Source organism: Pongo abelii, chromosome 3, assembly GCF_028885655.2.
Source record: "Pongo abelii isolate AG06213 chromosome 3, NHGRI_mPonAbe1-v2.0_pri, whole genome shotgun sequence".
NCBI classification, from domain to species: Eukaryota; Metazoa; Chordata; class Mammalia; order Primates; family Hominidae; genus Pongo; species Pongo abelii.
In genome coordinates this window covers 158,580,701-158,608,531 of record NC_071988.2, presented here as the reverse complement: position 1 = coordinate 158,608,531, position 27,831 = coordinate 158,580,701, and the positions used below count along the sequence as shown (strand labels likewise).

Sequence of the window (27,831 nt, the reverse complement as noted above, 5' to 3'; positions counted from 1 at the left end):
TCAAGTACCCATTCACTGGAGTTCTCTCTATATTTCTGTAACATGATTAGTAAAGTTCCCAGATTCCTGAACACTGAGAATAAAATATGGGAACTGAGCTAAGGTCTGGAGCCTTTGATACAGTAAAAGTAAAAGCGGCCTGGTGTGATGGCTCACACCTGTAATCCTAGCACTTTGAGAGGCCAAAATGAGAGAATTGCTTGAGCTTAGGAGTTTGAGACCAGCCTGGGCAACGTAGGGAGACCCCATCTCTACAAAGAATTCAAAAATTAGCAAGATGTGGTGACATGCATCTGTGGTCTCAGCTACTTGGGAGGCTGAGGTGAGAGATCCCTTGAGGCCAGAAGTTCAAGATTGCAGTGAGCTGTGATTGCACCACTACGCTGCAGCCTGGAAGAAAGAGTGAGAATCTGTCTCAAAAAACAAAATAAAAAATAAATAAATAAATAAAATAAAAGCCAAAATCCCAATTCTAAATTGGCTTCATGAGGGTAAATTATGGACTTTTATAAAGAAAAATATAGCAAGAAGAAAAATAAAACAAAGATATGAAGTTAGATATGCTCATAAATTGTCTGACATTTGTATAATGAATGACTCTGCTTCATCACTTTAATAAACCCTAAACTCCGTTGTTTCAACATCAATCATTCATTCATTTCAATATACTCCTCATAAGTCAATGGAACTTAGCACAGTTCGTCCTGACATACATAAGTATTTATACATTCAGGAGGTTAGTCAGAGTCAGTCAGCAGTTTTTATTCAACACTGCAGTTCATCTTGGCTGCCCTCCCAAACTATTCAATAGTTATTACTGTGGCTTCCTATATATCCCTTTAGGAAAAGAGATCTGGTCAGAAACACTAAATGGCTTGCCTGGTCTTAAAGTAAATTAAAAATTCTCAATATGGCATTTATTAACTTCTATAAACAAACATAACTTTTTAAACATTTACTTTTTACCAATTTCCTCCAGTCTTCTCCAGGAGACAATTTACTACTTGATAACTTCTGAAAATGTTTGTGTGATTATTTTTCTCCAAGCTACAGTTCATGATTGTATTATTAGTGTTCTCTGTAAATGGTGAGTAAAGGGACCTAATCAGGCTTCAGCTCCAGCTGAAGTACAATCTCTTTCATGATAACATTTTAAGCATAAGAGATTCCCCAGATGAAATATATAGTCTCTATGCTCAATGTATTAATCTATTCATAGTGCTATAGCAAAATAACTGAGACTGTGGCTGGGTAATTTATAAACAGAATAAATTTATTGCTCACAGTTATGGAAGCTGAGAAGTCTAAGATTGCAGGGCCAGATGGTTTGGTGTCTGGTGAGGGCCCAGTCTCTGCTGCCAAGATGCTGTTGTATTAGTCCATTTTCACACTGCTCTAAAGAAATACCCGAGACTGTCTAATTCATAAGGAAAAGAGGTTTAATTGACTCACAGTTCCAAATGGCTTGGGAGGCCTTAGGAAACTCACAATCACAGTAGAAGGTGAAGGAGAAGCAAAGGCATGCTTACATGGTGGCAGGCAAGAGAAATGCAGAGCGAAGGAGTACAGAATCCCTTATAAATCCATCAGATCTCATGAGAACTCACTTATTATCAGGAGAACAGCATGGGAGAACCACCCCCATGATCAAATCACCTCCCATGAGGTCCCTCCTACAACATGTGGGAATTAGAAATCAGATTACAATTCAAGATATTTGGATGGGGCCTCAGAACTAGACCACATCATTCCACCCTTGGTCCCTCCCAAATCTCATCTTTCTCACATTTTAAAACACAATTATGCCTTCCCAACAGTACCCTAAAATCTTAACTCATTTCAGCATTAACCCAAAAGTCCAAGTCCAAAAGGTGTCTTGTTGCTATGTCCTCCATAGGGGACAAACACTGTGTCCTCACATGGTGGAAGGTGGAAGGGCAGAAGAGCCTGGCCAGTCCCCTCCTTTTTAAGGCTCTAATCCCATACATAAGGATGCAACTTTCATGGCCTAATCACTGCCTGAAGGCTCTGCCTGTTAATACTAGTGTATTTGGGATTCGGTTTCAACATGGATTTTCAAGGAGATACAAAAATTTAAACCACAGCACTCCATGCTGAAGTTCAGAGGAATCCTTAAATAATATCTTTACATCTTTAAAATATAAATTGAGTATACCTTATCCAAAATTCTTGAGACCAGACATGTTTTGGATTTCAATTTTAAAAAGTGGGAATATTTGCATTAAACTTACTGGTTCCGCATGCCAAACCCAAAATTCTGAAATCGAATATGCTCTAATGAGCTTTTCCTTTGACCATCATATTTCTGCTCAAAAAGTTCTAGATTTTGGAATATTTTGGATTTCAGATTTTTGAATTTGTCATGCTCAATCTGTAATGCCACTTTTCTCAATCTAAGTTTGGAACTCAAAGAGAGATAGACACTGGAGTTATTCAAATGTATGTAAAAATGTCAACTTTGCTACTACTAACAGTCTGTGTCTTTAGATGTGTAAGCCAAATAGGATCAATCACTGAATAAAAAGACGCAGACACTGTATTGTATGTAATATTTCTCTTATTGTCTAGTTAATATTGCCAAAAAGTTACTTTAATTTTCCAAGGATAGTTCCTCATTATTTAACATCTATTATTTTACAAAACAGCAATAAATACTTATCCTGATCTTAACTATCAATATGTAAATATATTCAGTATTCACTTCGTTGGAATACAACCTTGAGTAAAAGAAAAAGAATAGTAAAAGTTAAGTAATTCAGATTCAGAATATTTCCATTATTCCATTCTTCTCTTTCTATCAGAATCATTCTTTCAATATTTCTATGACAATAGACATAGTTTCCTATTTCAACCCTTAGCTTCTATGTTTGTTGTCTATGAATTGAAGTTGAAGGAAGGCTTTGGTAAGAAGAGGTTAAAACGTCCAGAAAAATAAATAGTTTTAGTATAAGTGTATATACTTATATTAAATAACCTCATTATGTGCTAGGCTACTATGTCTTAAAGAATACAACTGTAGATAAGACAAACACAATATCTACCTTCATAGAAATTAAAGACTAATGTAAAATAGACATGTAAACAGGCAACAGCAGTATTGTGAAGTTAAGTAAAGAATTAGGGGAGTTATAGAGTGCAATGTGAACACGTGAAAGGTGGTTACTTAATCCTCAGGAGAATTTGTTCCTTTTTTATATGGTTTATTCTATCATTTGACTACTGCCATCATTTGGAATAAGAGAGATTAAAGAACAGTTTTCTGAAGCAAGTGTATTTTCTTTGTGTATACTATTCAAACTACTGAAATAGTCCCTGGAAGAACACTCATACTGTACTTAGCCATTCTTTAAACATTCACTTTAATCTAGTAAACTTCCTATGAACCACTCACTTCAACACCAGTCTCATACTAAGCAGAACAAATGCCACATTGGTCACTGTTCTTTTGAGACACTGCTTATCTTATACAGCTTTTAGTTTCTAATGTATTGTACTTAATGTTAAGTGCTGTGTAGCCCAATGATTGAGAGTACAAACTTTATCTTATTACTTTTAATAACTAAAAGGCAGGTGCTTGAGTTTGAATCCTAACTCTGCCATTAACTAGCTTGAATTTAGGCAAGCTTTATTTTTAAAAACTTCTCCGGGCCTACCTAGTTTGGGGTTACAACGGAAGTCATGTTACCACTAAATGCTAGAATTTTTATTGATTTTGAGCTCCCACTTGACCAAGTAGTAGAACACATTGCTTGTTTCCAGACTTTACTTTTTATGATAATCCTAAGAAATTCTAGGACATTTACACATATCTGAAATCAACTACAGCTATCATAATCACTTGCCAGTGGAGAAAAAAATTCCAAAGTGACCCTAATTGATGTTGGATTCCTGAACATTTCAGTTAATGTTAGTTTTCTCCATACATACGCTGCCTACTACCTGCAGATGCTACCAGTTTTAAGCCTGCCTGAACAAGAAATGTCAAAGAGGTTCTTTAAAGCAGAGAATCAGTGCCCAATATCTCAGAATGAAGAAACAGAAAAGAACAGGGGTAATGAACATTCAAATAAAATTCCTTGATCCCCTACATGTCACTGCCATTCAACAATAATGTTCTTCTTGCCACTGGGACTGGCTGGTCAGAAAGACATGTAATTCCCAGAGACAAGGGTTCTAACCAATTCATACAGTCTTGATGATCCCAAAGCCATTGCTACTAATCCCATCTGTAAAGTCAGAATCTACAGGGTAAAATCTGAGGTCCATACGGATATGTTTCTCACCAAGGTATGTATATAAATGAAGCTGGTTTTGGCTGCAAATACTAAAACACTCAAACTAAAATGAGTTAAATATTAAGAGGACTTATTGCAAAGCCTGGGAATAAAATTCTTTCTGTTTTTGTCATTTTAGGTTCTCTATATCATGATCAAGTGTCCATATTCTTTTCACTTTTTTTCTGGTGATTCATTCTCAGCACATTGGCTCTCTCTCATTTTGCTGAAAAATGGTTTAAGAATCCCCAGGCATTCTAATCTCACACACCAATGTCTGGAGTCAGTTCATTTGTTTCTTAAGTCTTACTTATGACCTAATTAACCATTTCACCACTAGGAGATTTAAACTCCTCATTGGCTAGAACTGAGACATAAGGACATGCCCATATCAAATAAAAAAATGTTAAGTATACATATGGCCATGAGTATCTTATAGCAAGGCAAAATCTACTACTATTATTTATTAATGACTCTCTCAGGAACATTTTGTGATCTACCAAACAATTGTCTGTTTTATCACTCACAGGTTCTGTTGTGAGAGTTTATTATATTATGATTTTACTATAATTTATCCTTATGAAGATTTAAAGTTTTTAAATAATTTCTGTGGATATTTATTAATAATTTTAGTCATTTAATTTCTCCATAATAGATCCATTTACTTCAATAAATTATACCAACTTTACCTGTAACTTTGAGCAAAGGAAAAAAAAAAAAAACTGCACACTGATGTCACTCATTGACAACATGGCTAATTGTTTACTAAACTTAAAGCATGGCAGTTCGAGTGGGTCATGGCCCAGTTTAATAACATGTAAGTTTTGGATATGCCTTTCACCTTGGTTGGACTAAATAAAATTGATTATTTCACTTGAATATGGTGTCTCAGAGGACAGATTATTTGAGTATATTTAATGAGTCCTATTGGACAGTGGAAGGAAACAACAATTTTGAAGAGAATCTAGGTTATTACATACTAAATTTAGTTTTAGTTAACATTGAAGAGGATGATTTGTTATTATTCATGTATGTATACTAATTATAAGAACCCCTTGCTAATAGAAACAGCATTATACTTTGGAATGTGTGTTTGTATTTACAGCTAGCCTTACAGTAAATATCCTTGAATGTGTTTGTTAATCTTAAAGAAAATATTTGATAATTTTAGAGAAGCCCACCACTTCAGCTACAGATCCATGCCTTCATTATTGATGAGTATAGCTTTATAGTAGGTTTAGTGAAAGAGCTTTAGGTATCATTATTTTAATAGCATCACTTTTCTAAAGAAGGTACATTTAGCAATGTGAAATGTTAGTGATCATGGGTCTCCTCTCTACTGAGGATAGAAAAGTTATCTTCTTTCATCCGAGACACTGAAAGTGCTTAAAAGACATTATCTCATTATCTCTATAACATCCTCTGACAGAATTGGCTTATAGTATAATTCCCATTTTATTGGCGGATAAAGTCATGTACATTATGGTTTTATAATTTAGCTAGGCAGTTGGTCTGCCCTGGCAAGAGAGCTTTCAGCTTTACTTCATCTTGAAAATTTGTCTCATTTATGTCTTCACATTTCTAGTGCAGACATGACCTTAATGTTCCCAGAAACCAAGTATTTAAGTGGTCATTTGTCCAATGACTCTTTTTTTCCCTGAAGAAATGTTGCCAAATTATACTTTATTTCATTTTGACATGAAGGAGAAATGAATAACATTTTGGATAACTGATAGAAACTGATTTGAGTTATTTTTTAGATTAAAATAAATAATAGAACTCTAGAAGTATTTTTTTCATTGTGTTAAATGGTTTTGACTACTTTAAAATGGTTACTTTAAAATGTTTAAATGCACAACTTTTAAAGGGTGAAAGATTATACGAACTGAAGAGAAACCAGAGGATAAAATGCATAACTTTTTAAAAGCAATCTCATGCAATTCTTTATCAGACATGTGCAAGTTAAATCCATGATACATATACTTCTTGTACATTATTCCCCTACAAGGCAATGAAAAATACATAAAATTTTGTCTAAGAAATAGACTAAAGCCATGATGACATAAGAAGTTTAGCTGGCAGAAGCATGCCAACTTAATGTAAGCCATTTCAGTGACTCAAGACAGAGGACTGTAACGTCCTTTACCAAATTTTGCAGTTTTTCTATTTTTTTTTTCAACTAGAAGTAAAAGATGGGCAAATCAAAAATATGGTTTTATAATGCACAGGTTTACAACAGATATGAGGGAATTTGTGGAAATCTGAATCATGAAATTTCCGGGAATGATCAGAGAGACTTGATAGTTCATATTAGATTAGCATTATTAATAGGTACATAGTATGAGGGATAAGAGAATGAGTAGGGAAAAAGAGAACATGGAGCTTTAATTATTATTCTATGTATCTTTCTTGTCTTACTATTAAAAGGAAATGTATTAAGTATCTTTTTTAGATGAGGTCTACTTTAGAAACTGGATATATACAAATGTGTTTCAAACGTGAGCCTGTCCTTCAAATAATTATATATGAATATTACTATAAAAATTAAAAGCAAGACCTAGAAAACAGAGTGAAAAAAAGCATAGATCGACACATAATTTTTGTACTTCGAATATTTTTCTACTTATCCGATTTCTCACAAATCTATTATGGCTCAAATAAGGGCTGTTGCATGCTCCAGTATGATAGGAAAATGTGAAATGGAAAAGGCAAAAGACATTTTGTTCTTTAAAACTAATGTTGGAAAACAAACTTTATGATGAAAGCTCTGGACCTCACTAATGTATGAAAAACAACTTTTAAAAGATGTCTAATTTTGACAGGTAAATTATAATTGAGTTCTAAAAACTGAGATTTTGACCCATTATTAGAGAAATGATATTAATATTTTCAATACATGATGATAATTATAATATATCCTTTTTCTACTCTAGAGAGCCATCTAAATAAAGTTCTAGTTTCAAAAGATTATAAATAACAATTTGATTTAAGTACAGAGTAAGCACATTCATTTTTTTAAAGTTTATTTCACAATAAGAACCATTCAATACAAAAACAGACACATAGATGCATGGAAGAGAATAGAGAACTCAGAAATAAAGCTGAAGACCTACAACCATCTTATCTTTGACAAACTCAACAAAAATAAATATTGGGGAAAGGACTCTTTTTTTTAGAAAGTGGTGCTAGGATAACTGGCTACCCATGCAGAATAATGAAACTGGACTCCTTCCTTTTACTACATACAAAAATTAACTCAAGATGAATTAAGGTTTAAATGTAAGACTTCTTCATACTATAAAAACCCTAGAAGAAAACCTAAGAAATATCCTTCTCAGTTATCAGCCTAGATAAGGAACTTATAGCTAAGTCCTCAAGAGCAATTGCAACAAAAACAAAAATTGGTAGTGGGACCTAATTAAACTAAATGACTTCTGCACAGCAAAAGGAACTATTAAGGGATTAACCACATAACTTTCAGAATGGGAGAAAATATTCAGAAACTATGCATCTGAGAAAGGTCTAATACCCAGATTCTTTAAGGAACTTAACTAAACGAGCAAAAAGCAAATTACCCCATTAAAAAGTGGGCAAAAGACATAAACAGACGTTTCCCAAAAGAAAATATACACACAGCCCACAAACATATAAAAAAATGCCCATCACCCCTAATCATCAGAGAAATGCAAATCAAAACCACAATGAGATACCATCTCATCCTCGTCAGAATGACTTTTGCCGAAGCATCAGAAAAATAACAGATGTTGGTGAGGCTACAGAGAGAAGGGGACCCTTATACATTCTTGGTGGGAATGTAAATTAATCTAATCACTGTGGAGAGCAGTTTGGAGATTTCTCCAAGACTAATAATTGAATAGTCATTCAATCCAACAATCCAATTACTGAGGGGCTACCCCCCAAAAAAAAAGTTGTTCTACCAGGAGGACACATGCATCCATATGTTCATGACAGCACTATTCACAATAGCAAAATATGGATGCCCATCAATGGTGGATTGGATAAAGAAAATGTGGTATATATACACCATGGAATACTATGCAGCCATAAAATGAATGAAAGTGTTGCAGGACTTTTCCTTAGTTCAGCTAAATACAGGGTTCTTGTCCCTCCCACAGCCATGAAAATTTAGGCTAGCAGACAGCTTAAAGGGTAAAAGCAGTGTTTTATATGACGAAAGGGAAAAACGGGGAAAACAGTGACTCTCGCTAGGCCAGATTCCTTCCACTAGGGCTCTTCCTGCGTGACAATTTGAATCTCAGGTTCCACACAGGAAGAGGAGGGGCCAGGCTCCTCCCTGCTGCAAACGTCGCGAACTTCTGAGGCTGCACCTCAGTGGGCAGGCTGGTTTGAGATTCTCCAGGGACCCCCTTCCACCTGGCTGTCTCAAAATCATGTGCTTTACAGAAACATGGATGCAGCTGGAGGCCAATATCCTAAGCGAACTAACACAGAAATAGAGAACCAAATACTGTATGTTCTCACTTCTAAATAGAAGGTAAACATCGAATACACATGAACATAAAGATGGGAACAAAAAAAGGATAATTAGAGGGTGAAGAGAAGGAAGTGGGCAAGGGCTGAAAAACTGTCTGTTGGGTTCTATGCTCACTACCTGGGTGACAGGTTCAGTCATACTCCAAGCCTCAGCATCACACAATATACCATTGTAACAAATGTGCACATGTACCCCTGATTCTAAAATAAAAGTTGAAAAAAAAAAGAATCATTCAATATATTTCCCTTTTCTCTTATTATAAAGGTAGAATTTGATATTGTCTTTCTTAGAAATAAACCAAAATAAGGCTTTGATACAACCCCAATTAACATAAAAATAAGTAGAGCTCTGCCAGTGTACAAATTTGACCTAGATTGTGCTCAGGTTTCAGGATGAGTCACATGACTTTAGTGGAAGAATTGCTTTTGAACCAGAAAAACTGAACTTTTTAAAAAAAAATTAAAATGTTATCCTCTTCTGTAATGTTTCACAATATTCACAGAAGAAAATATAATATTCCTTGAAATATTCAAGTAACAAATATTGTGTGCAGACATTGCACTGAATATTGCCTGCACTGAAGTAGATGCACAATGTTACACAATGTTCTGTGTCTTAAACTAAGCCAGCTTGAAAGAAATGTTTGTTTAGTGCCCTGAGGGTCAAAACCCCTGGGATTCCTGTTCAGACAAGGACAGGCAGGGGATTCCAAAGATGACTCTAGGGCTTCAAAGTGTAAATTCAGGAGCATTTTGACAGAAGTACTTCAGTCCTGACCTTAACTCCTGCTGAATGCCTTGTTCCTGTGAGAGAAAACCTCTCTTCTGCTGAACTGTTCAAAATTCATTTCCAATGTGCATTTGCTCTGCTCCACTCTGTCTGAAAATATATGCAGACAAAGTTGATTGACAGCCTTCTAGTTACCATACCATGAAGGTTGACACCAGAAAGGCTACAACTTTAATTCACTGACAGCTGAAAGCTACCAAACTTAATTTCTTAAGGTTCATTCTTAAATCTCTACTCATTGTCCCAAGAGGAAAACAAATAATAGGGGATTACATAGGACTAATGGAACTCTGTATAGAAGGATGTAAATATGGAAATTGCAGTCATGAATTCTCTGCTCTCTGAGAAGAAATCACGTTATTCAAGTAATTCTCACAAAGATGGCTGATGAATCATTTCATTTGCCAAAATATTTATTTTTCAAGTAGGAAAATAGGGTACATTTAAAATATAAATATTTTAAATAATTTATCATCTTCAAATTAATTTTTAAAGAATTTATTATTTAATAATTTAAACATTAATAAAATATAAAATTTTCTTATAATTAAGTATTGAAATTGTAGAATAAACTGTCAAGTGGCTCACAGAAAATTAAAGTTCAATCCCATTCTCCTTTTTCTATCTCTAAAATTCTGGCTGTGCAAACTAAATTCTCACCCTGTCCCTCTTGTATCTAGAGATAGTTCTGGCTAATAAACTACACTCTGAAGTTAATTCCTGCTTTTATTTTCTGCTTCCTTTCTCCTTCTAGTAACATAAAATTGGATGTGACAGTTAAAATGCAACAAGTACCATGCAGTATGAGGGAAAGGCAGAGAGAGACAGATCAGTGTGAATGTTATTGATTCTTTATATTCCTATTTCTCAATATGTTAAATAATTTTCCTCACCCACACCCCAAAGATGCTCACATCCTTATCCTCAGAACCTGTGAACATGTTACCTTACATAGTAAAATGGACTATGCAGATGTGATTAAATAAAAATCTTGAGAGGTTATTGTGGATTATTAAGGCCAGCAAAATAGAATCACAGTAGGAGGCAGGAAAAAAGATGAAAGTCAAAGAGAGATTTCAAGATGCAACATTACAGGTTTTGAAGATGGAGGCAGGGGCCATAAGCCAAGGAGTGCACACATCCTCTAGCAATTGATTAAAAAAAAAAAAAAAAAAAAAAGGAAACAAATTCTCACCTAGAGCCTTCAGAAGAACACAGACTTCCTGACCTATTTTAGATTTCGGAAGTCCAGAATTGTAACTGAATGAAATATGTATTTTCTTAAGCCACTACCATACTGGCAGTTTATTACAGCAGCAATCAGAAAATAATTCAGCCACTGATCAGCCACCGATTTCTGTTATTCGCAATGTAACTCAATCTTAATGGAAACAATTGCACAAGCATTCTTATATCTCAGACAAACATTCCAGAAAAGCCCTCAAGGAAAAGCTTTAAAATCAAGTGAATCTCCAATGGGAAGTGGCACTTTTCGTTCAGGGATTCATGTGTTTGATTTATTTAATAAGGAGGAATTTTGTTAAAGCAATATGGTCAAGAATGATCCAACTTGTTCATCAATTTATTTCTTGTTTTTTTTTTTCTTCTTTAGCAAGAATGATAACCTTTGCAGCATCCCCCCTTGCATGTGGGCATAACCTGTGATTTGTTTCTGTCAACAGAATATGGTAAAAATGTTGAAATGTACCTGATTACATTAAAGAAGATGGAAGCATTGGTCTGCTAGAGTGCCTCTCTTTCCCCTGTTGGCTTTAAAATGTCCAGTAACTGACTTGGCAAGAAACTCAAAATGTTTCTAGAAACTGAGAGTGACCTTCTGAGGACAGCCAGCAAAAAGCAAGTTCCCCAGGGACTAAAGTTGAGAAAGCATGGCAGTGATGCACCTTTAGCCTCTGGGTATTGTGTACTTGTGTTTTTTATTAGCTAAACATCAGTACTCTTATTTCAAGGTCACTGCTAAGATAATAAAAGAAAATAATCTAATGCAATTATACAACCTTGACTCAAGTCCAGCCTGGCTCTATTCATCCAATTATATATTAGTCCATCCATTAATCCATCGATTTATACATACATAAGGAAGATGAATTAAGTGTGTGTCATCTTCCAGGTCCTAAACCAGGTATTCTTAATGATACAGACAAATGACAGAGCCCAGCCTCATTGATTTATCATACTGTGCCTTACCCTAAATATTCAAGTCCAAACTAGACCTAGGCCCCCTAGTTTGGGGGGCATATTGATCAACTCTGGCCCTATACTCTGCCACTAAGTAGCCAATTACTCTGTGGCTAAATTTAACACTAATGCAGTTGTACAGTTGGATGCACTCACTTTAGTGAGTACTTTTAAAAGCACAAAATAACATTTAAAATTTTGAATATATGTTATAGTAGTGAGTTTTGCCACTGATTAAAAACTCCTCTGGAGTCTAACCACCTGCATTGAAATTTCAGCTATACCAGTTTCTAAGTTTGCTCCCTGAAGCAAACTACTTGTTTTACACTACTTAGTGTCTATTTCTTTATCTGTATAGTTGAGAAAACAATGATACCTATATAATCAAATTGTTGGGGGATTTAAATAAGATAAAATATATAAATCACCGGGAACTACCCCTATAAAGTGTTTAGTAGATATCAGCTATAATTATGAAAACATTTTCTTCACTATCACCCAAGTCTATACAAGTAGGCCTTATCCCTTATATTCTGGGCCTTGTCCTGCTCCTTTTTTCCAATGGAAGTAGAGGGAGCTATCTGTTGGCAAGTGTTGGAGCAGAAAGTGTATATTCTTGACCAAGTCTTTTCCTCCTTCTCTTCTCCTGGGGATCTGGCTGTCCACAGAAAGTAGCTTTTCAGCTCCAATGCTTGGTACTATATATATAACAACGACAGCCCTAGGCCCATGGCAGACCATTTTTTTGACTCTAGGTGTTACTGTATAAGTCTGCCTAATAATGAATTTCAGTTTCTAAAACAAGTATTTCATTTTAATAAATGATTATAGCATATTCATTTTACTAGTTAGGAATCTATTTCAGGAAAGAGAGTACCAGTTGGAAGATGATTTTTTTGAGGTAATAAAGGGAGGGAAATAATATTTTTAAAAATGTTCTATGATTTATCTCAGTAAACTTTAGACATATTTTGCCTCAAAAGAAAGATAAATAACTTTTTGATTGTCAGATAAGGAAGCCTCGGTAAATATTCTTCATAGGTACTCTGAAAAGCCTACAGGATAATTTTGCCTATATTACTTTATGACCAATATTAAAAACTAGAATATCTGCACATAATTAATGACTCTAATAAACTGGAAGTTAAATTTAAATAACTTTTTAATTTTTATTCACACTTATTCATTACATATTAAAAGTTCAACTATTAAATTATATAATTTAGATTTGAAAATAAACTTTTAAAAAGGTTTAAGTATTTTCATACATCACAACTAACTGTGTAAATTGGTTTTCTATTTAAAAGCAGTTGATGATGGTATTAAGTATCTCAATATATTTACACACTTTAACCAAATACTTTGTAAATATATTTCTTAATTATCCTTTAAAATAATCAGAAATAAATATAGATGCTTAGCATGTATATGTTTATTAAAACTTAATTTTGAGCCAGGCATAGTGGCATATGCTTGCAGTACTAGTTACTTGAGAGGCTGAGGCAGGAGGATCACTTGAGCCCAGGAGTTTGAGGCTGTAGTGAGCTATGCTCTGGCCACCGTACTGCAGTCTGGGGGAGAGAGGAGAGAAAAACCTTGTCTTTGAAAGACAAACAAACAAATGACAACAACAAAACACTCAATTTGAAATTGTAAGAGACTGAAAGAAACTTTAATAGTCAATGACAGGGAAAGGCTTCATAATCTTTGCTAAGGCCATAGATTTTTAATGAATCAGGCCTTAGAGTTAATGGTTATATATTTTAGGTAATAGCATGGATTTACAGATACATAATAATCTTAAGTGAAAGCAAAGTTTGTGAAATTATATGGACAGTGTGTAGCAGCTAAGTTAAAACAACACTAATAACAATAACAATTGCAGTAATCCACATAGAGAAAGGGATAATTTTGAAGAGGTGATTTTTGATGTTCCTCTAAACTGTTTCCCACATTTTTTTGTATTTTCCATTTAGGAAAATCTATATTTGTTTTACAACTACTTTTTTTAAAAAAGTTATTACCTTGTTATTTTAAAAAGCGTTTTGGTTTTGTTTGAAAATTTATTAATGCATTCACTGGTCAAAATTTTACTTAGTATTTGAATATAAATTCAGGTTGTTATTACAAACTCTTTTATCTTAGTTTGTAATGGATGACAAATCTCCATAATAGATTTAGAATACTTAATGAAATGATTTAATTTTGAGATGAACTGCAGTAGAGTTTCCTTACGCAACCCTATGTCTCAGCTGGATCACAGTACGAGTTCATATTGGTAATCCGGGTCACCTTAGGCAATACCCTGCTGTATAACACTCCCTGAGCACCAACTTCAACCTCATATCTAGCTGCATCTGCTGATTTGCCAAGGCATTAGGACTGTGTTCTCTCTTGGGATTCAGCTATGAACAGAAGAACCTGGTACACACATTATGGTGGGTCAGAGTCAGAACTGAAAGGAATCCAGTACAATTCACCAGACTGAGCACAGGAGCTAGAATGGAACACTCAGTCCTCACAGCTGTGCATCTCAAGGAAGAAAAGACTGCTCATAAAACTACAAGTGTTTTAGGATCTGGGCGGTTAAGCAACTGTGCTGTGGGATCTCCCTAAAATATTCACGCATAGAAAAAAAAAAAAGAAGCTATTTCTACTAGCCAGGAGAAAAGGAAACTTTATGTAAAACAGCAGAGTATATCAGTTGGCAGCTCAAGAAAGCAGCAGTGATGGAAGCAGGGCAGTGTCTGGAGCAGATTTGTGTAAAGCAATGAGGGGATGTGGTCTGAGCACAGTCCTCACACCCCACCCCCTAACGTAAGTGGGGGTGGCTCCAGTATCTTCTGAGTAAAAGGAACAGGCCAGGGCAATATGTGTTTTTTGAGAATAAGCTAAGTGGTGCACAAGCCTGAGGAGTGTAGCACCAGGGACTGTTCTCAATTCAACAGTGTATTGAAAACCTGTGGAATGTTAAAAAAAAAAAAAAAAAAAAAAAAGAGAGAGAGAGCAAGATGGAAAGAAACCTCATAAAGGAAACCAACATGCACATTTATGAAGTTAAAATATTATCTTTCTAGCACATTAGGAATCTATTAATGTGAGTTAATTAGTGTGGTTAGGTTTAGAAACATTCATGTAATATTCTTTTACTTTTTTTAGTCTATCAAATATAAGTGAAGAAGTATGTGTCACGGTTATATGATTTTTTGCAAGATTATAATTAAGAAATTTTCAAGACATTTGCAGTTGCAATACATTAAGATAGTCTATTTGATATGATGATATAAACCTGACACAAAATACTTGTTACACATTGCATTTAGTTTCAATAATATTTTAAGAAAGATTTGTGAATTTGATAAATATCCCTTAAAATAATTCAACATTTTCTTGAGTGTCAAAAAGTAAAATAAAGTTGGAATTTTAGGGCACGTGTAAGCTATGATAGGTTGGAACTGAAAGATACCTTAGAGATGTACTTCCTGTCTCTCATCTTATATATAATATACAAGCAAAGGAATTAATTTGACCAAATCGCATAGCTGCTGACATGCCGAAAGTCACATATCTGGGCAATGACAGTCAGTAGTCCTGAATCTGGGTCTCCATTACAAAGAGCTGCCAACACTAGTTTTGTTTCTGCTTTGTGATAATTCAGATAAATTTTCACTGAAAAGGAAAAAAGAAAATTGACCTGGTAATGTAGGAAAAATAGGCCTTTTAATACATCAGTGAGTCAATTAAGTGAATGTAGTCTTAATCAATAAATGAAGTGTGTCAAACTGTTCTCACTGAGGTAGTCAATGATTCTGGAAAGTATACCTATACAAATCAGGCTGGTAGGCAATTAGGGGATTTTATGTATTTCATTTCAATTACTTTTTGTTGTATTTAGAAAAAGTGTTCCTCCTAAGAAATTATACCTTATTTATATTCTTAGATTTTGATTATAGGAAAGTGGTCCATTTTTTCTTTTCCCAGATAACAAATGTTTAAAGATTAAATTAAATGTTAAAAATATAAAATATTGTTATCTAAATGAATATTATTTTTATTGACACAAATATAAAATCCCATTTTATTGGTTAAATAATTCATGTGGGGTTTTTTTGATGAGTACTTTTGCCCGTGTAGTTGGACATATTTCTCCGAAATTATTATACTAAGAAATAACTGGAAAATAACATTAACTTTTTAGGAATAAGAGTAGAGGAAATCTGGGCTATATTTCATTAAAAAGAGAAAATTTGGAAAAAAAATTGATAATGCCATGGTAATAAGAGCTAGCATGAGCCAGCCCTCATAATGTGCATTCACTACAGCTGAGAACAAACCATGTGAGAGAGAAACTCTCATTATCTTGTGATTTCCATTTTGTAGCTGAGAAAAATTAGATACAGAAGGTTAGATAATTTGACCAAAATCAACAGCTATTTAAGAGATAGAGGTAAAAATCAAACCTAAGTAATCAGACTCCAGAATCTGAATGCTTAACCAACACCAAACTACTTCCTTTTATTATAACTAGCTTATCAAATCCATTACAATTTCCAACCAGGAGAATTAAATTATTTTCATGGTTTTGTTATCTAAAATATTTTAAATAATATTATTTCCCCTTCTGAGGAAAACATGGTCTAGAAGCACTCTAGTCTCTGTCTGAAATATTGTTTTCCCTTTTCTTAACCTGAGCAGAATTTGGAATAAAAAGTCACAGACCCCAAATTAATAAAAGGAGGAAAAAATACACTCTGTCAGTTATACCTGCTGCATTGCAAGAGCAAAACAAAGAAAGTAGAAAGTACTCCCCAAGCAAGGCTTGAGAATAATGCATCCAGTTTTTTGTTTTTTTTTTTCTTTTGAGATGGAGTCTCACTCTGTCACCTAGGCTGGAGTGCAGTGGCGCGATCTCGGCTCACTGCAACCTCCGCCTCCCGGGTTCACACCATTCTCCTGCTTGCAGCCTCCCGAGTAGCTGGGACTATTGGCGCCTGCCACCACGCCCGGCTAATTTTTTTTTTTTGTATTTTTAGTAAAGACGGGATTTCACCATCTTAGCCAGGATGGTCTCGATCTCCTGACCTTGTGATCCGCCCGCCTCGGCCTTCCAAAGTGCTGGGATTACAGGCATGAGCCACCGCGCCCGGCCCCAGGTTTTTAATACATCAAAAGAGCAGGCTTTCTTTTATTTCTGTGTATTATCAACATTTCCTCAAAGATTTGTGGCCAGCAAGAAAGGAGGAATCTCACGTTGTGTAAATTAGGAAAGATGGTACATTATACTAAGACTCTGAGCAAGAAAGTGGAAAGGGGACTATGTGGTCATGAATTACCAAACTTCAAGATGGATTTTTTAGAATGAGAGTGATAATGTACATTTGAATGAAGTCAAATATTTCTCCAATAAATATTAGAGATCTATAAAGGTGTTGTGGTATTTGTCCAGAGAATAAAATAGATCAATAAAGTGGCAATAGTATTTATCCAAGCATGAGTTCTGTTATTAGAGATCTCTGTTAGCTATATGTAGAGATATCTGTTAGTTCAGCATTTAAAGTTTAGAGTATGTGAGATTAATTCTATTAATCATGGATGGGCAGAGTTTTTAACCATTGGTCCGCCTCGTCCTCCAGACCTAAGCGTTACCAAGTCAATGAACATTTCCTTATGGCTTTTATTAAATTTGTAACAAAAATGCTTTTAATGTACTCTTTTATTTTTTTATTGCCCACCATATTATAATTCCATGATAACAGGAATAACATACTACTATTAATACTATTATGAATCCAGCATCTAATATGGCACCTTACAAATAGTAGATTCTTAGCAAACATTTGTTAAAATGTGTTAAATGAATGAATAATTTACTGTACAATATCAAAATATGTAACCTTTTTTAGGGAAACAAGGATAACATGTTCCTAGGATAATGTAACAAGAAATAAATTAATCTTGCCTCTAGCCAAATGGATGATAGAAAATTTCAGATTAATTCTACTAGGGCCACCTTAGGTCTCTTATACAGCTAAACTCAGCTGGTGGGTTGGCTGGAGGTTGTGGTCAGCGAGAGGAGTTGGGATGGCTGGGAATCTCTTTTCATGTTGTCTCACATCTTATGCTTCTTAATGACATGATGTTTCAGAGCACTGTTGCAAGGAGGTGAAATCAATGTTTCAGTCTGTTTCACATTTGCTGATTTTCAGTTGGCCATCACAATTGACATGACCAAGCCCTAATTCATTGTAGGCAGACAGTAAAACAGGGCATGGGTACTGGTAAGACTTGTTCACCGACAGCCATTACTGTAACAAGCTACCACAGTAACCCATAAAATCTAGCAAATGATTTAAATCTAGAGAAATGTACTTGCATAGGGAATTTTCAAGGTAAACAATTGGGATACAATTTCACCAAAAGAAGAGGAAATGGCATTCATTTTTCCCTGATTTCAAACAAAACATTTGATTGTCAAAGAGGGATCAATTAAATAATTCTAGCATGAAATTAAGCTTCTCTTTCAAAAGATACTATTATTGGTATTATTGATACAAGAGGATGAATCAGTGAAACAGTGAAATCAGAGAGCTTAAATGGGTGTTAGGAAGAAAATACCATCCATTTTCCTTTCTAGCAAGATATTACAGTTAACTTGTTTTAGAAGATTACAATTTATAATTTGCTTTAAGCATTTCTATAAAGGGAGATTCAGCTTCTCTTGAAATGTATTTTACTTCAGAAGTAAAAATGGAAAAGTAGAAGGGAAAAGGCATTATATTATAGAGAGAAGGCCGTACATCAAAGTCAATACTTTGGAGTTAGATGTGGACTTGAGTTGCAGCTTGCCCTGTGTAGTACAGGTTTGCCTTCAATCAACAGTTTAATACTTCTAGGTCACAATTTATTGCTGTGTAAACTGAGACAGTCTCACTCGCTTTGTTTTGAGTTAAATTCAATAAGCTATTGAGAATATTTTCACAAAATGCCTGACATATAGTAAGCACTCAATAAAACATAACTTTGATTATTATTACTTGATATTTTTAATAAAAAGCAAAAATTCAAAGAATCCCTTATGCCAAATATTTTCTACTTAATTTTTAATTCACTTTTAATGGTCAAGAATAGTGCAACACTAATATATTTCAGGTATTTCTTTTCCATTTTCACTTAGGTATAATCATAAACATAAAATGAATAATAAACATAGTATCCCATAGTTTAAATATTAAATAATGTCTATCAACTACTGATATAATTAGTAGTTATATAATGTTTATTACTCTTTGATGCACTTTCACATGTATATATGCTCACTCACATATATACACCTGTCTTTCAAAACATTTTTTGTGGATATTGTCTGTGGTTGTAAAATTTTACACAAATAATTACTGTTAGTTTTGAAGTTCAAAGGTATTTAATTCAAGAGAACATATCTAGGTTCAAGTCATTATTTAGTAATGTGGTTTCATTTAACTGGTAATGGTAAATTAATATATTTCTTTTTCTGGTTTTTTTTGAGGCCAGGTCTTTCTGTGTTGCTCAGACTGGAATGCAGTCATGGAATCACGGCTCACTGTAGTCTCCATCTCCCAGGCTCAAGTGATCCTCCTACCGCAGCCTCCCAAATAGCTGGGACTGCCAGACTGCACCACCAATCCCAGAAAATTTTTCATTTTTTGTAGAGAGTGCATTTCACTATGTTGCCCAAGCTGGTCTTGAACTCCTGGGCTCAAAAGATCCTCCCACCTTGGCCTCCCAAAGTGCTGAGATTACAGGTGTGAGCCACCATGCATTGGTCTCATTTTGCTTTCTTTGGGAAAGGAAAAGATGAGAAAGGTAGAGAGTATTTAAACTTATTTTAGTCAAATATTTTGGGTTGCAAAAAACCAGAAATTTGCTAGATTAAGTAAAATACAAAATATGTATTATAAGTGTTCAAAGGTGTCTCACTAAACATAAAGAGCAGAGATGTAGATTGGAAAGAATGGTGCCTAAGTGGCTCATACCTGTAATCCCAGCACTTTGTGAGGCCAAGGCAAGAGGCTCACTTGAGCCCAGGAGGTAGACACTACAATAAGCCTTGATGGCACTACTGCACTCCCACCTGGGTGACAGAGTGAGGTCCTCCCTCAAAAATAAATAAATAAACAAATAAACAAATAAATAAAAAACAAAATTGTCAGCACTTTCTGTGACTCAACTGGTTTTTGTTATGCGTTTGTTTCATTTTTCTTTCTCTTTGCAGGCCTGTCTGCATAGTTTAAGAACAGGATCATCCTATACCTCTCTAGATTCCTGTTAACAATTTCATGTTGTAAATTTCATGTGCGTCCGTGTGAAGAGACCACCAAACAGGCTTTGTGTGAGCAACATGGCTGTTTATTTCACCTGGGTGCAGGCGGGCTGAGTCTAAAAAGAGAGTCAGCGAAGGGAGATAAGGATGGGGCCGTTTTATAGGATTTGGGTAGGTAAAGGAAAATTACAGTCAAAGGGGGTTTGTTCTCTGGCAGGCAGGAGTGGGGTGTTGCAAGGTGCTCAGTGGGGAAGCTTTTTGAGCCAGGATAAGCCAGGATGAGCCAGGAAAAGGACTTTCACAAGGTAATGTCATCAGTTAAGGCAAGGACCAGCCATTTACACTTCTTTTGTGGTGGAATGTCATCAGTTAAGGTGGGGCAGGGCATCTGGGTGTATACCTGCAAGTCACAGGGGATGCGATGGCTTGGCTTGGGCTCAGAGGCCTGACATTCCTGCCTTCTTATATTAATAAGAAAAATAAAACAAAATAGTTTTTAAGTGTTGGGACGGTGAAAATTTTTGGGGGGTGGTATGGAGAGAGAATGGGCGATGTTTCTCAGGGCTGCTTCAAGTGGGATTAGGGGCAGCATGGGAACCTAGAGTGGGAGAGATTAAGCTGAAGGGAGGTCTTGTGGTAAGGGGTGATATTGTGGGGATGTAAGAAGAAACATTTTTCGTATAGAATGATTGGTGATGGCCTGGATACGGTTTTGGATGAATTGAGAAACTAAATGGAAGGAGAAAAACAGGTATAAAAGGTCTAAGAATTGGGATGACTTAGGATATCTGATTAGAGAGTGCCTAAGGAGATTCAGCATAGTCCTGCCAGCAAAGATTATTTATTTACTTCAAGAGTTAAGAGTGGCAGTTTGGGGATAGCACCAGGAGATATCAGCTGTGATGGCTTGGAAAAACAGTGTAAACCGGCAGTGTAAACAAGAGCAGGGCATGTATGAGTAGTTGAGAGCGGTGAATAGGAGTATGACTAGACAGAAGATAGTAGGGATGAAAAGTTTTTTTGGGGCACAGTCTAAGTTGGTCTGGTGTCTGGAATGAGACTGGGACCTAATAAAAAGGAGCGTCTATACAGGAGCTTAAATGGGCTGTACCCTGTAGCATTCCGAGGACAGGCCTGAATTCTGAGAAGGGAAAGTGGTAAAAGTATTGTCCAGACCTTAAGTTGGTGGCTGAGCTTGGTGAGGTGTGTTTTTAAAAGACCTTTAGTCCATTCTACTTTTCTTGAAGATGGAGGACCATAAGGGATATAAAGGTTTCACTGAATACTAAGAGCCTGAAAAACTGCTTGGCTGATTTGACTAATAAAGGCTGGTCTGTTATCGACTGTATTGAGGTGGGAAGGCTAAACTGAGGAATTATGTCTGACAGAAGGGAAGAAATGACTGTGGTGGCCTTCTCAGACCCCGTAGGAAAGGACTCTACCTATCCAGTGAAAGTGTCTACCTAGACTAAGAGGTATTTTAGTTATCTGACTCAGGGCATGTTGAGTAAAGCTAATTTGCCAGTCCTGGGTGGGGCAAATCCTCGAGCTTGATGTGTAGGGAAGGGAGGGGGCCTGAATAATCTCTGAGGAATAGTAGAATAGCAGATGGAACACTGAGAAGTTATTTCCTTGAGGATAGATTTCCATGATGGAAAGGAAATGAGAGGTTCTAAGAGGCGGGCTAGTGGCTTGTACTATAGCATAACCTGCCTTTGCTGGTGTGTGGCGATTAGGCCTGGTGGAACCGCCATCAATAAATCAAGCATGATCGGGGTGAGGAACAGGAAAGAAGGAAATTTGGGGAAATGGGATGAATGTCAGGTGGATCACAGAGATACAGTCATGGGGGTCAGGTGTGGTATCAGGAATAATGTGGGAGGCTCGATTGAAGTCTGGGCCAGGAACAACGGTAATTGTGGGAGACTCAACAAAGAGTGAGTATAGCTGAAGGAGCCGGGAAGCAGAAAGTATATGCATCAGGTATGAGGAAGAAAATAGATTTTAGAAGTTATGAGAACTGTAGAGAGTGAGTTCAGCATAGTTTGTGATTTTGAGGGCCTCTAAAAGTATTAAAGCAGTGGCAGCCGCTGCACACAGACATGAGGGCTAGGCTAAAACAGTAAGGTCAAATTGTTTGGACAGAAAGGCTACAGGGTGTGGTCCTGGCTCTTGTGTAAGAATTCTGACCGTGCTAACCATGCCTAGGAAGGAAAGGAGTTGTTGTTTTGTAGAAGGTGCTTGGGTTTGAGAGATCAGTCTCTCAAAAGTGCAGGGAGAGCACCTATGTTTTTATGAGAATTATGCCGAGATAGGTAACAGATGAGGATGAAATTTGGGCTTGATTGAAGTAATGGGGTCTGTCTGTGAAGCTCTGCAGCAGTACAGCCTAGGTAATTTGTTGAGCTTGATGGGTGTCAGGGTCAGTCCAAGTGAAAGTGAAGAGAGGCTGGGATTAAGGGTGCAAAGGAATAGTAAAGAAAGCATGTTTGAGATCCAGAACAGAATAATGGGTAGTAGAGGGAGGTATGGAGGATAGGAGAGTATGTGGGTTTGGCATCATGGGGTGGATAGGCAAAACAGTTTGGTTGATAAGGCGCAGATCCTGAACTAACTTGTAAGGCTTGTCTGGTTTTAGGACAGGTAAAATGGGGGAATTGTAAGGAGAGTTTATAGGCTTTAAAAGGCCATGCTGTAGCAGGTGAGTGATAACAGGCTTTAATCTTTTTAAAGCATGCTGCAGGATGGGATATTGGCGTTGAGTGGGGTAAGGGTGATTAGGTTTTAATGAGATGGTAAGGGGTGCATGATCAGTCACCAAGGAGGGAGTAGAGGTATCCTATACTTGTGGGTTAAGGTGGGGGGATACAAGAGGAGGACACAAAGGAGGCTTTGGATTGGGAAGAAGGGCAGCAATGAGATACAGCTGTAGTCCAGGAATAGTCAGGGAAGCAGATAATTTAAAGTGTCTCAGCCTAATAAGGGAACTGGGCAGGTGGGGATAACTAAAAAGGAGTGCTTAAAAGAGTATTGTCTAAGTTGGCACCAGAGTTGGGGAGTTTTAAGAGGTTTAGAAGCCTGGCCGTCAATACCTACAACAGTTATGGAGGCAAGGGAAACAGGCCCTTGAAAAGAAGGTAATGTGGAGTGGGTAGCCTCTGTATTGATTAAGAAGGGGACGGGCTTACCTTCCATTGTGAGAGTTACCCGAAGCTCGGCGTCCGTGATGGTCTAGGGTGCTTCCGAGGTGATCGGGCAGTGTCAGTCTTCAGCCACTAAGCTGAGAAGATCTGGGAAGGAGTCAGTCAGAGAGCCTTGGGCCAGAGTTCCGGGGACTCTGGGAGTGGCTGCCAGGTGAGTTGAACAGTCCGATTTTCAGTGGGGTCCCACAGAGATGGGATGCGGCTTAGGAGGAATCCCAGGCTGCAGGCATTCCTTGGCCCAGTGGCCAGATTTCCGGCACATGTAGCAAGCTCCTGGGGGAGGAGGTTCTGGAGGAGCACCTGGCTGCTGCGGTTCAGGTGTTTGGAAGTTCTTGTGTGCTGGAGATGTGGCTGGGGTTTGTCTCATAGTGGAGGCAAGGAATTGCAACTTTTTTCTATTATTGTACACCTTGAAGGCAAGGTTAATTAAATCCTGTTGTGGGGTTTGAGGGCTGGAATTTAATTTTTGGAGTTTTATTTAATGTCGGGAGCAGATTGGGTAATAAAATGTATTTTGAGAATAAGACGGCCTTTTGACCTTTTAGGGTCTAGGGCTGTAAAGTGTCTCAGGGTTGCTGCCAAACAAGTCATGAACTGGGCTGGATTTTTATATTTGATGAAAAAGAGCCTAAACGCTATCTGATTTGGGATAAAGAAAAAGGAGCATTAACCTTGACTATGCCTTTAGCTCCAGCCACCTTTTTAAGAGTAAATTGCTGGGCAGGTGGGGGAGGGCTAGTCACGGAACGAAACTGTAAGCCGGACCAGGTGTGAGGAGGGGAGGTGATAAAAGGATTATAGGGTGGAGGAGCGGAGGCTGAGGAAGAATTGGGACCTAGCTCCACCTGGCGAGGAGCAGCCTGGTGAGGAGGGGAGAGGTCAGATGGGTCTGTAGAAAAGGAAGATTAGGAAGATTAGAAAGACTCAGCGACGCTTGGTGTTGGTACTGAGGGGACAGGTGGGAGGGAAAGAAGAAAGATTTGGGACGAGTTGCACTGGGCACAGAGATTAGGAAGGGACCGATGTGTAAAAGAATGACTGGACGTCAGGCACCTCAGACCATTTGCCTATTTTATGACAAGAATTATTTAGATCTTGTAGGATGGAAAATTGAAAGTGCCGTTTTCCGGCTCTTTGGAACTACTGTCGAGTTTGTATTGGGCTCAAGCGGCATTGCAGAAGAAAATAAAACACTTAGATTTTAGGTCAGGTGAGAGTTGAAGAGGTTTTAAGTTCTTGAGAACTTAAAACACAGGCTAAGGGAGAAGGAGGAATGGAAGGTGGAAGCTTGCCCCATAGTGAAGGAAGCAAGCCTAGAGAAAAGAGAGAGTAGAGAAACAGAGGGAAGGGGTTTGGGGGTTCTTACTTTCCAGAAAAGTGGGAAAAGGGGTTGGGGTGCAGAGATAAGGGGTCGGGGCATGGAGATAAGGGGTCGGGGCATGGAGATAAGGGGTCGGGGCGTGGAGATAAGGGGTCGGGGTGCGGAGATAAGGGGTCGGGGTGCGGAAATAAGGGATTTGGGCGTGGAAATAAGGGATTGGGGTACAGAGATACGAGGTTGGGGTATTTGCCCCTCCTCTAGAAAAGCGGGACTTGCCGCTAAGGGTGAAGGAGTACTTGCCCCTCCCCCAGAAAAGCAGAGAAGGGTAGAGACAAGGAGAAAAGGGGTTGGGGTACTTGCCCCTTCCCCAGAAAAGCAGAGAAAGGGTAGAGACAAGGAGAAAAGGGGTTACGGTACTTGCCCCTTCCCCAGAAAAGCGGGACTTGCCGCTAAGGGTGAAGGACCAAGGCAGGCATCCCTGCGTGGTCTGACACCTTTGAAACATGGGTGAATAATCAGAGGCATCCTTGGAATGATTAAGCACCAAGGGAAGGCTGCCTTCCCAGTCCGTGACCGGCGCCGGAGTTTTGGGCCCACGGATAAAACGTGTCTCCTTTGTTTCTACCAGAAAATGAAAGGAACTGAAATTAAGAGAAGGGAGAGATTGAAGTGTGGTGTCAAGACTGAAAGGAGAAAGAGGTTGAGGGATAGTGAGGGAAGTTGGAGGAGAGAGTAAAAAGAGGCCGCTTACCGGATTTGAAATTGGTGAGATGTTTCTTGGGCTGGTCGGTCTGAGCACCTGAGGTCATAGGTGGATCTTTCTTACAGAGCAAAGAGCAGGAGGACGGGGGATTGATCTCCCAAGGGAGGTCCCCTGATCCAAGTCACGGCACCAAATTTCATGCACGTCCGTGTGAAGAGACCAAACAGGCTTTGTGTGAACAACATGGCTGTTTATTTCACCTGGGTGCAGGCAGGCTGAGTCCGAAAAGAGAGTCAGCGAAGGGAGATAAGGGTGGGGCCGTTTTATAGGATTTGGGTAGGTAAAGGAAAATTACAGTCAAAGGGGGTTTGTTCTCTGGCAGGCAGGAGTGGGGGTCGCAAGGTGCTCAGTGGGGGAGCTTTTTGAGCCAGGATGAGCCAGGAAAAGGACTTTCACAAGGTAATGTCATTAGTTAAGGCAAGGACCGGCCATTTACACTTCTTTTGTGGTGGAATGTCATCAGTTAAGGTGGGGCAGGGCATATTCACTTCTTTTGTGATTCTTCAGTTACTTCAGGCCATCTGGGCATATACATGCAAGTCACAGGGGATGCGATGGCTTGGCTTGGGCTCAGAGGCCTGACAGTAAACAGAGTATGATTTGTATCTTCCACCTGTTCATGCTGAGCCCCTCTCTAACCTGTTTCTCCCTGAACCCTCCCCAGGAAGTGGAGCTGTATGGACTGCATCAACAGAACTGTCATCTTCTCTGGCTTTTAATTGGATTTGGCCAATGGAAAGCATCACAGACATTTTAAAAACTAATAATAGGGGGAACATATTTTAATGCAGAGAGAATTCTGATGGAGACTTTCAACTGCTCCTGGAAACCACACAAAAGACATTTTGAACCTCCCTCTGTTATGCATCCTGGTCCCTGAGAATCCAGAACTTGACTGCTATTCTCCTCTTTATTTTCTTTCACCAAGGCATAGAATCTGCTTGCTACTGGCTGGCCTGAATCTGATGAAAGTTTCCATGTAGAATTTCAGAGCCAGTGTCAGCAGATAGCCTGTTTGAGAGGTTTCTGTTAGCTCTACTTTTACAAGCCAGGATCTCAACATGAAATCAAGTTTTTATTGATCTGAAGATGCACAGTGAAAAAAACTCTACTCTTTTTGTCTAGAGAGAGACTTCCACACAAACTGGGATATTGCCCTCTTTACTGCAAGTTCAATTGAGTGTGCTCTGCTTTGCAGTGATAGCTGGAAATATCTGAGTTTAGCTGAGAAATTTACTTAAAGCATATAGACCTGTGCCATGTAATACTGTAGCCACTAGCCATAGGTAGCTAATTAAATTAAGTTAATTAAAAGTAAGTGGCTCGGTGGCTCACACCTGCAATCCCAGCACTTTGGGAGGCCGAGGAGGGGAGATCATGAGGTCAGGAGATCAAGACCATCCTGGCTAACACGGTGAAACCCTGTCTCTACTAAAAATACAAAAAAATTAGCCGGGCCTGGTGGCAGGCGCCTGTAGTCCCAGCTACTTGGGAGGCTGAGGCAGGAGAATAGGGTGAACCCGGGAGGCGGAGCTTGCAGTGAGCCGAGATCGCACCACTGCACTCCAGCCTGGATAACAGAGCAAGAGTCCGTCTCATAAATAAATAAATGAAATTAAAAGTTCAGTTTTTTGCTTGTTCTTGTTACATTAAAGTGCCCAGTAGTCACATGTGGCCATTGTGATGATGAGTTAACACACATCTCTCCTTCCTTTCAGAACGTTAGATTGGTGAGTGCTAATATAGACGATACACTAATTCTTAAAATATGTAGCACTATATTGTTTCCATTATGGAGAGAGATTTATTCAAAACAGTTTTAGGGTCAATTGATGTTTATTCTGTAAATACGCTGGAGGTTCTTCGAATTAAGCAAACCAAAGATAAGATCTATGCTGGAGGTTCTTTGAATTAATAAAGCAAACCAAAGATAAGAATTGGTAATATTTATTGAATACCTATGAAGTACAGGTACTATGCTGAGTTCTTTTCATGCATTAGCTCATTTGATCCTCAAAAATCCATAATACTTGCATACTATTAGTATCTCACACTCTGGAGTCTTACAGCTAGGAATTGGTAAAGGCAAAATTAGAATCCAGCTAATTTGGCTCCAAAACCTGTGTCTTAGCAACATGCTCTACTGCCTTCCTAATAGTTGGGGAAATACTGAATTACTTGGCCCTTTTTTTTTTTCTGTGAAGGAGAACAAGCAGGTAACCATCATCAAGGAAAATGAGACCTTGTTCATTACCCTGCAAGCATACAATACTTCTGAACAAATTTTTAAATGCATCTGCCATATGAACTGAGTATCATATGAACTTGTTTTACATTTATAAAAAAACTTCTAGAATGTTTTGTTTGATTTTATTCAAAGGGATTTGATCATTATAAAGAGTATACAGTTAATTTTGAACAGATTTCAAAAAATATACTCCTAATA

The 27,831-nt window shown here is 37.6% G+C and overlaps 1 long non-coding RNA gene across 2 annotated transcripts in view; it reads right to left on the bottom strand.

Moving 5' to 3' along the window:
• The window catches only part of LOC129059083 (uncharacterized), a 37,175-nt gene extending 11,408 nt beyond the window's left edge, over positions 1–25,767 (bottom strand). Inside the window, exons 1-3 of one of the 2 annotated variants that reach the window (XR_008524772.2) lie at positions 25,374–25,746; positions 23,287–23,388; positions 13,094–13,370 (exon numbers count right to left, since the gene is read on the bottom strand). This is a non-coding gene — a long non-coding RNA (uncharacterized LOC129059083). Of the gene's footprint in view, positions 1–13,093; positions 13,371–23,286; positions 23,389–25,373 lie in introns of those variants that run through there. The other variant, XR_008524773.2, reaches the window with a different exon arrangement.
• Between the last annotated feature and the right edge of the window lie 2,064 nt (positions 25,768–27,831).